This window comes from Siphateles boraxobius, unplaced genomic scaffold, assembly GCF_051911475.1.
Source record: "Siphateles boraxobius isolate OS27281-9 unplaced genomic scaffold, OSU_SipBor_1 8, whole genome shotgun sequence".
In the NCBI taxonomy this organism is placed as follows: domain Eukaryota; kingdom Metazoa; phylum Chordata; class Actinopteri; order Cypriniformes; family Leuciscidae; genus Siphateles; species Siphateles boraxobius.
Window position 1 is genome coordinate 16,460,035 of NW_027509208.1, and position 10,470 is coordinate 16,470,504.

Here is a 10,470-nt window from a genome sequence, read left to right on the forward strand (position 1 = left end):
ATGTTAGCTTGGATTATTAAATTATTAAATTATTAATTATTAATTATTATTGGATTAATAAATGTTAAATTGAGTTTTATAGCATTGTTGGCCAAAACCATGTTTACTATCTCTTTCTATCTTTGATAGTGCTTATACACCTGACTGGTGTGTCTACAATTAAGCAAACAAGTGTTTGCACACCTGATGACTGTGTTGAACCAATTGGTTGGACGGTGCTGTAATTTGATAGTCAGTGCTTTGGTATTGCAAGGAAGTGACTTCATGATAGATTTTTGTGTGTAATGTATGTTAAGTGTGTTTAGTGTATTGCAAATCACTGTGTGTGGAGTTTTGCAACAAGTGTGAGGTTGACAATATGCTTATAGTTGTGCAAATATGGGCTGATGTTTTGCTTCTTGAGTGTAAAGTTTTGCTAATAGTGTACTACTTTTAATTGTAGTGTTTAAGCAATCCAAAAAAACTGTAAGTAATATGTCATTATTGAAGTATTACTCAACAGCATCAGAGGTAGGTGAGTACAAACATCTTTACTTGGGTTCACATGTTCAAAATAGCATACACTTCCGGTACACGCACATAGCGTCTTACGTACACATGTATTACGCAGACTATCATAACAACCCCCCTGTTTAACATAAATGTGTAAACACCTCAGACAACCAATACAATAACAAGATTGCTTCTTCCTTTTTTTTATAACATACGATTCTTAACAAAAATATGTCAAGCTTTTTTTTTTCCAATAGGGTGCACATGATAACAATAATGAACAATAACAACCTGTTTGGTGGTTACATGTGCAAAATAAGCATTCAGTCCACATTTGGTATTCTTTTTACTGCTTGACTATTAATTCAGCTTTATACATAGTCCCTGTATTGCGCTGGCTTGACAATGACCCATCCAGACCTTGTGCATGTTGGTCTTGTTGTCTCAGTACCTGTATTGTCTGCTTTTGTTTCAAGAGGTTGTGTGATTTTGATTTCAACTGGATTCTTGTGGCTTTGTTCAACCACATCTCTTTTGGGTGATTCAGCGAATTGTACCTTTTTCTGGATTTTCTGTGTGTGTGTGTAGCATACATTTCACTGAGTTGGCTCCTAGTAAGTCTGACTATGTGTTTCCATTAGGTGTTTGGATTAAGTAACTTCTTGACTTCTTGCATCTTTCCATAATAGTCCCTGGGTGCCATGTTTTCCTCTCCTTGTCCAGCACTCTCACACTCTGTCCACAAAAAAATGGTGGTAGGTCTCTACCACTACATTGATCATGGTGTGTTTTCATTTCTTGTAATCCGTCTTTCCAGGTGCTGTCTGTGTTCAAGTTTACCTGGATCTGCATGACTTGGTAGGAGTGTGGGGATTGGTCTGCCAAGGATTAATTCTGCAGGGGATGGTAAATCACTGTCAATGGGTGTCGCTCGCACCTGCATCAGAGCCACTTGTACATCTCCTTATTGTTGTATTGTTTTTTCTATGATGGATTTGATGTGTCTCACATGTCTTTCAATAAATCCATTGCTTTTTGGGTAGTGTGGTGAACTTGTGATGTGTTTTATTCCCCAATCAGCTATGAATTTCCTGAAAGGTTGTCCCGTGTACTGTGGTCCGTTATCTTTCATTATTTCATCTGGTTGACCAAATAAAGACATGTAACTTTGCATGTGTTGTGCAACTGCATGGCTACTTACTGGTATGGGCATTTCATCAACTAATGGGTACTTGGAATATCTGTCCACGGTAAGTAGGTACTGATGTCCATGGATCTCGAATATATCTGACGCCAGGTATTGCCATGGCTTTGTGGGTGTTTTGTGTGATATGAGAGGTTCTTTTGGTTATGCATCTTGATGTTCTGCACAGGTCCTGCAAGATCTGCACAGTTTTTCAATGTCTGTGTTTATCTTCATCCAATATACACTTTCTCTAGCCAACCTGCGTGTTTTTTGGATACCTTGGTGGGCTGCGTGGAGTTAAGTCAGAATGTCGCTGGTCATGGATTCTGGAATAAGCACTTGTCTGCCCTTAAATACAACCCCAGCTTCTATGGCAAGTTCATCTCGGAAAGGCCAATAGCTTCGTAGGTCTTTTGGCAGGTCTTGAATTTTGTCTGGCCATCCCTGATGGATGATTTCTTTTAGCGCACTGAGCTTGGGGTCTTTTGCAGTCTCAGTTTTGAGAATCTCCTGTTTGTTTGGGGAGAAGTTTACAATTGCAACAGTATGATGCTCAGGGTCTTCAAATTCGGTATCCAGCCCATCAATGCGTTCATCAAGTTCAATATCTTCATTGTTTTCAGGGTTTGGCAGGCGGCTGAGAATGTCAGCTAGAATTATTTGCCATCCAGGACGATATACGATGCTGTAATTGTATCCCTGTGTTTTGATCAGCATGCGTTGTAGCCTGGGAGGCGCAGCATGCAGAGGCTTTGTGCATATGGGGACGAGAGGTTTGTTTTCCGTTACTATGATGAATGATTTGCCGTACAAGTATGTGTGATATCGCTGCATACCATACACAATAGTAAGCATTTCTCTTTCAATTTTGCTGTATCTTGATTGGCATTCAGTTAATGTCTTCGAACTGAAAGCAATGGGCCTGTTGTCTTGCACCAGTGCTACACCAAGGCCTCTCTGTGATGCATCTACCTCCAGTGTGAGGGTGGATGCTGGATTGTAGTACTTTAAGCAAGCATCAACAGTCACTGTTGTCTTTAAGTCATCTAAGTATTTCTGATAATCAGTGTCCCATACCCATTGTGAGTCACTTTTTAGCAATCCTCTCAGATTGTGGGCTTTATCAGCAAACTTTGGTAGGGTGACAGGTAGTTTAGCATGCCCATGAATCGATGAAGGTCATCTTTGCTTTGTGGCGTTGGCATTTTTTGTATATCGTGGATTTTGGCTGGATCTGGTCTGATGCCTTGGTCTGTGTATAGGTTGCCAAAAAAAAGATATGCTCTGCTGTTTGATGATACATTTGTCACTGTTAAACACCAGACCTGTTTCTACAGCTCTTTCCATCAGGCTTGTCAGATTCCTGTCGTGTACCTCCTCGTCAACTCCACAAACTGCAACATTGTCTGCTATGCTGATTACACCATGAAGACCTTCAAGGATTTGGTCCATTTTGGCTTGGAAAAGGTCTTGGGACACACTGAGACCAAATATTAAGCGTCTCCAGCATTATCTGCCAAAAGGAGTGCGGAACGTGGTTAGAATTTGTGACTCCTCTTCAAGATGTATCGACCAGTATCCGGCTTTTATGTCTAGCTTGCTGAAAACTTTTGCATTTGCAAATTTGGGGTTTAGTTCTTCAACAGTTGGAATTTTGTGAGGGCACCTCTTCAGGCTTGCAATTAGTTTCTGAGGGTCTAAGCAGATGTCCATTGTTTTCTCTTTCAGTCATTGCATCAACATTTACTGTCACAAGGCTGAGGAGCTCACTTGTGGGTAGTCCAACCACGGCTGGTCCAGGTACGTTAATGTAGCAATGTTCAGGGAAGAAGGAGGCGGGAACCGGCAAACATTTAACAAACTTTATTTAAAATAAAATAAACAAACTAAAATACCGCCAGCAGCCCCTCGCGGACGACTGCTGGCTTACTCAAAATAAACATAACGGCCAGCAGCCCCTCGCGGACGACTGCTGGCTAAAATAAAACACAAATACAAAAACCAGAACAACTAAAATCAGGCCTGTTCCTCTCTCGATCATTAATGTCGTCGCTCCCCCTTTATGCTTCCGCTCCTCCGTGAGAGATGCGAGACCGGTGTGCTATACAGGTGTTGCTCATTAGCAATCGCACCACCGGCCTCGCGCCGTTCTCTCACGTCCCTCGGCCGTCCCTCGCCACAGTTAATGACATAGAACTTTGCATCTATAAATCTGGACTTTTTGTGTTGGCATGGCATGTTGATGGTTCCAAAGCAGGGAATCACATCACCACTGTATGATGTTAATTTTACATTGGATGCTGATTTTAAATGTTCCATGCTTTGTGGTGATGCACCATACATCTGTTTAAATATACGCAGTGGAAGCTGAAAAGTGTATCTATTTTCAGGCGAAGCGTGTATCCATGTCCTTGCAAGAGAGGTGGTTTAACATTCAGAGTTGTATATGCCTCATCTCTGGGTGGTTTCACATGGATGATATGCATGCATTTTGCACTGATGGTGATGGTGTATAAGTGTTGTTGGTATGTATGCTCATCGTCTCTAGTGCTGTCTACAGTGCTAATGCTGGACTCGTCTTTGCGTTTGTGGTCTTTCCATGGGTGAGCGGGCTTTGGTTTCTGTTGCGTGTTCGTGACTTACTTCTTCTGCACTGGCTGGATAGCTGTTTCTGTTTTCTGCTCTTTTTACAGAACTTTGCCCAGTGGCCTCGGTTACCACACAAAGAGCTTATATCGTTGTATGCAGGGCACTGCCTTGGCTTGTGGTTTGTGTTGCAGTTTTGACACGTTCGCCCTCTTGTTACAGCATGGACATTTTGTGTCTGTGACATACCAGGTTGTTGTATCTGTTCATTGCCAGCTGCTAAGGCCTCATACTTTCGTCCCTCTGCTAGTACTTCTGCAATGGGGTGACCTTTAGGTCGTTTCTTAAAGAATCAAAAGGAGTGCTGGCAATGATAAGTTCGACTAAACGTTCATTGAGCTCATCGTCAGTGAATTGGCATTTCAGTGCTAAAGTTCTTTCTCTAGTCACAAAGTCATCGATGCTCTCATTCGGCTTTTGTCTATATTGCATGAGATGGAGTCTGTGGATTCTGAAGTTCACATTTAACTTTAGTTGCCCTTCAAAGAAATTCCACAATGTGTCAGGCTCTTTCTTATCTGCATCACTAAGCCCACTTGCATTTAGTCGTTTTAATCCTTCATCTCCAATTCCTCTACATATTTTTCTAGCTTGTTTCCCTGCATCCGTTATTTCTTCATCTTCCATGTAAAGATTCATTTTTTGTTTGAATAAAGACATTGCTTCACTCAGATCGGGGTCAGACCAGTTCATCATTGGTAGATGTGGTGCCATTTTAGCGCATTTATGTTGTACTCACGTCAAAAGTAGTCATTGTTTTTATGAGCAAATATCACGCAGACAATGCTCTTTTACGATCCCACACGTGTACAAGAGAGCGCGTCACAGAGTGGTCTCACGCGGCATTCCACACAGCCGTATAACGGATTGGGTTTGCGGCATAATATTCTCGCTTCACTGGTCATGAACACTCACGTGGATGATACTATAGTTGTTTTACCGCTGCCACCATGAAGTATTACTCAACAGCATCAGATGTAGGTGAGTACAAACATCTTTACTTGGGTTCACATGTTCAAAATAGCATACACTTTCGGTACACGCACATAGCGTCTTACGTACACATGTATTACGTAGACTATCACAACAATTATGGTTATACAATAGGTTTTGCCATCCCCTAGGTCTGTGGGGGAGTTGCACAAGTTCAAGTTCAAGACAACTGGAAGTTGAAATACATGGCTTTAACCCATTGTAGCAATTAACATTAATTTACACTATTAGTTAATACTATATGTTATTAAGGAATTAATACTATGACACATTTAATTAGTTACAATTCATTCATCTATTAATCATATAGACTCTTTATTAGTTGTTGATGCAATCATTAATTAATGGTGTTCTTCATGAGTCATACATTAACACATGATTATCTCTGCCTTAGTTAAGCATGAATTAATGCATATTGGTGCACCCGTATTGTAAAGTGTTACCGATGAAAGAGATGACACGTACACAAGCTCAAGTGTACACAAACACACTCTGTCATTTGCGCCACCTTTTACCCTCATTGTCCACTGAGAGTTGAATGAAATGTTTGCTGGTAATGAATACATGACTTTGGATCACTTTAAATATCATAGATGATTGTGGGTGTGACCACATATGTTTGTTGTTTAAAGAAGCTGCTGCTCCCGGTGCCAGAACTCCTGTCACAGCGTGCATTTCCATCAATTCTCATGCAAGCCTTTATTCCAGAGATATACACACACATATAGGATGACTTTACCTCTCTGGACCTGAAGAATTTCCTTCTTCCTTGGTGGTTTATGTTACGTACACTATGTACTTCTGGAAATTGTTGTAGTCTGTAAATAAACAGCAGTTGTTTGACTGCTTCATCAGTTTGAATGTAGTGTATTGTGGTTATGTGTGCATAATGCATAGAAGTCAAAGTGTCAAAATGATTTTGTGTGTGTGTGTGTGTGTGTGTGTGTGTGTGTGTGTGTGCAAGTGTGTCTGGGAAAACTTTCTTGTATGCGCTCTCATGCGCAGGCCTCCATTGTGTGTGGCTTCCTCTGGCTCGTCTCCCCAGCAAGCATGGGAATGGCCAAATGAGAGGTGTTTATTTGGCCAACGGTAAAGTTCAGGCATATCTGACACTCATTTATATACATACATTGCCACGCACATGCACACACGCACACACACACAAACACATTCTCTCACTTGCAGGAGTTTGACTATGTCAGTACACGCAGGGCAAACCCATGTGATTGTGTCTTCACTTTCAAACACCAGAGATGTTGTAATGATTGACTTTTGAGTTCTTTAACATGTTGCAGATCACTCATTAAAACTGACAGAATTTAAGTAACCTGCAGCACAATACAATTTATGTAGACACGTCAGAGTCGTGCCACTCCTGCGGAATGCAAGTTCTATGACGCAGAACGAATATTACATAATCTGCAGATATTCAGTTCCATTCAAAAGTTTGGGGTTGGTAAGTTTTTCTTTTTTTTTTGTTTATGAAAGAAGTCTCTTATGCTCATTAATACTGTTTTCTATTTTAATTTATATAAAAATGTAATTTGTTCCTGTGACGGCAAAGCTGAATTTTCAGCATCAGCCTGATTGAGAAATCATTCTAATATGATTTGGTGCTCAAGAAACATTCCTTATTATTATCAATGTTGAAAACAGTTGTGCTGCTTAATATTTTAGGGGAAACCTTGATACTTTTTTCAGGATTCTTTGATGAAAAGAAAGTTCAAAAGAACCGCTTTTATATGAAATCTTGCTGAATGAAAGTATTACTATCTCTAAAAAAATCTTACTGACTCCAATTTTTGAACTGTACTGTTACATTATGTAGATGTTTAGCATTTTCTGCAGCGATTTTTGAGGAACATTTGTGGAACTCTGTGGTAAGTAGCATGACATGATTGAATTAGCCAAATATGCAAGGTGTGAGAGGGATGTGTATAACGTGACAAATTGATGAATATTACATTTCTTTTGTTTTTCAGAAATCTGTGATATCCGTGTAAGCCTGCTGAGTTAAATCTCTATCTTTCCTATGTTTTACAACCCCTTTCTAAGGTTATATTTGTTTAAAAGCATAAACACCCATAGGCACTGAAGTGGGAAGTGTTGTAAGACGGGATCAGTTGCAACACTGTCAGAAAAGAGCTGTAGGGATGTCATCAATATTACACAATGGAAGTCCATGCAGTGGAAAAGCACCATTAGATACTAGCATCTATTCCATTAAGTACTAGAGCTTATTCTTTAGTTACTAATGCCTATTCTTTAGATACAAGTACCTTTTTAAAATATACTAGTAGTTATTCATTAGATACTAGTTCTTATTTTTATAGACACTAGTACTTATTAATTAGATTCTAGTGCCTAAATTGGTCCTAGTAATTATTTATTAGTACTTATTCATTAGTTACTAGTCCTTATTATTAGATACTAGTTCTTATTCATTAGATACTAGTACTTATTTTGATATTGACTATAACTATTCTTTTGTTACTAGTAACACATTTCTAGTAACAGATATCAACTATTCAGTTCTGATGAGTATGTATTCAAATTGTGACTACTACATATATATTAGAAACTAGTAGTTATTCATTAGGTACTAATACTATTTTTTTTAGATACTAGACTACATACTAGTACTTGTTGTCACTTAGTCATTAGATACAAGTACCTATTAAATAGATTCTAGTACTTATTCACTAGTACGTATTCAATAGATACTGGTAGCCTATTTATTCATTAGATACTAGCACCTATTAAATAGATACTAGTACTTATTAATTAGCTACTAGTAGGCCTACTTTTTCAATATATACCAGTACCTATTTATTAGATACTAGTATTTATTCCAAATGTTACTTGTAAGATTTGTTATTTTACTAGTAAGATTTTTATTGAACTCTACAGAGTGGTTGTTCTGACTAGTCATAACATAAGATGAGTAAAAAAACAGTTGTGACTAGTAGGATAAGAAATGTTACAAGTTACAATTAAAAAAGATACTAGTGTCTAATAACTAAGTAGTACCTAACAAATAACTACTAGAATCTATTAAATAGGCACTAGTATTGAATGAAAAGTAATTGTATACAATAAGAATCTTATGAATACTTATTAGTAATATGTAATATGGAATAATTACTAGTCATTAATTATTAGATGCTATCAAAACTGTCAGGGTCCTGTCACTTGTCTAGTTGAGATCTTGGTTTAGTGACGGAGATCTGACACTCCGGAGGGGTATTGCACAAAAGTAGAATTAAGAAAGCCAGGATAAAAGACCAGTCCCGGCTTGACCTAGTTTAATCAGTGCATCCTGGCTTAATCCGTTGCACGTTTGCTGAGCCAGGATGAGAACGCGCGGATATGTCAAGCCAGGTGTATATAGTTTGGATAAATGCACGTTCACGGCATTCTTTAAAAGATCACGAAATCGATCACAGAATCACCGATCCGAAAATGGACAAAACGCGTGCGGCATACTTTTCGCCTAATGAGCAACAGCTTCTTATGGAAACGTATGAAGAAGTGAAACATATAATATGTAAAAAAGGCAATACAGCTGCTGTAATACAACAAAGAGAGAATGCATGGCAAACAATAGCGGACCGATTGAATGCGTAAGTAGTCCAAATAACCAGTGCTCCACTGAAACCCTCATAATTACAATTCAAGGAGTTACTTGTCATTTTCAAAAATAATTGTATAGCCTACTTTGCCTTAAATGTGACCAGTGAACATGCATTTAACATGAAGAATAATTGCAAACACTTACCCACTATGTGTATCTATTTAGTTTATTTTATGTCTATTATCTCTTTAATCTTTTTACTCTTATCTATTTGTATGTAGGTTTTGTTTTTAATTGATTTGATGTAATCTATAATCAGATATTTTGCTCTATTTTTATCCATCTAATCTATTTTATCATTTGTATCTATTCCTCTTAAAGAACAAACATGTCTGGCCAAAAAAGGACTTGGCAGCAAGTCAAGATTAAATACAAGAATATTTTGCAGGCTGGTAAGTGACTTGTTTGCGGAGAACATAGGTGACATGTTTGCTGACATTTTATTGTCTGTGCTGATTTTAGCAATAAAAAAAAAAAAGTCATATATCTGGTACGGGGGGTGGCCCTCCAACCCAAGACTTCACCCCAGCAGAGGAGCTGGCCCTGGACCTAAATAAAGGGAAGCCAGTGATTGAAGGGATCCAGGGAGGGACATCCACTGACTCTGGCCCAGCAAGGGATACTGGCCTCTTCATACAAAGTACATTATTGCCATACAACTGCACATGGAAAATATTGAAATCCATATATATTTTGTTTTGTAAACTGTGTGACTTTGCCTTATAGTGGCTGGTAGCACCCTTACACTTTTGGAGCCAACAGACTATGATTTGCCGGTGAGTACTCTTTATTAAATCATAGGCTTTGCATGTCCTGTCAAAAAATATCAATACAAGTATTGAAATGGCAGAGGGAAGCCACATCTACAGCAGTGGAGTGCACTTCTGCCGATGATGAGACCGTGTCGCTGGACTCCAGAAGGCTCGAGGTATTTTGTGAAAATAGACACATTTTTTTATAAGTTCATAATAGATAAGAAGTCAGGGAAGTGGTACTAATAGAAAATATTATTTGTTACAGGATCCTGACATTGGGCAACCTGATAAGCAGCCTGGTAACATAGTGCGTATTGCCTAAAGTAAATTTACATTATGCCAAAATTCTGCTATGCTAACTAAAAGGTCTTCACAGAATTCACAAACTGTCAGATATCTCTACACAACCCATCTAAAGAGACAGATCGAGCTGACAGAAGTCAAGATTGATGTGAACAAAAGAAAGCTGCAGGACATGGACCTTGAGATGCAAATTAAACACAAGACACTGAGGAAACTAGAACTGGAAATCCAGAAACAAGAAAGAGAAGTAAGTGACTTCATTTCATACTGTAACCATGACTGTAACACAATGTATTAATCATTATATTTTTTTCTCTCCAAAGCTCCAAGCTGACAAGTGATAACAGCAAAATAATAAAAGAAAAATATTCCAAAACCATTGTGGTCTTGTAACTTTTTTTTATGAATGTCAAGTATACACTTTATATTTATTGATCCAGTGAAGTGGAACTAGAATTTGG

At 38.5% G+C, this 10,470-nt stretch overlaps 1 long non-coding RNA gene across 1 annotated transcript; it reads left to right on the forward strand.

Annotated features, from left to right (window-relative positions):
* Nucleotides 1-9,775: 9,775 nt before the first annotated feature.
* LOC143729653 (uncharacterized) lies at nt 9,776-10,221 on the forward strand. Its single transcript, XR_013200036.1, has 3 exons — nt 9,776-9,879; nt 9,972-10,013; nt 10,083-10,221. It is a non-coding gene; the product is annotated as an uncharacterized LOC143729653 (long non-coding RNA).
* The last annotated feature ends 249 nt before the right edge of the window (nt 10,222-10,470 follow it).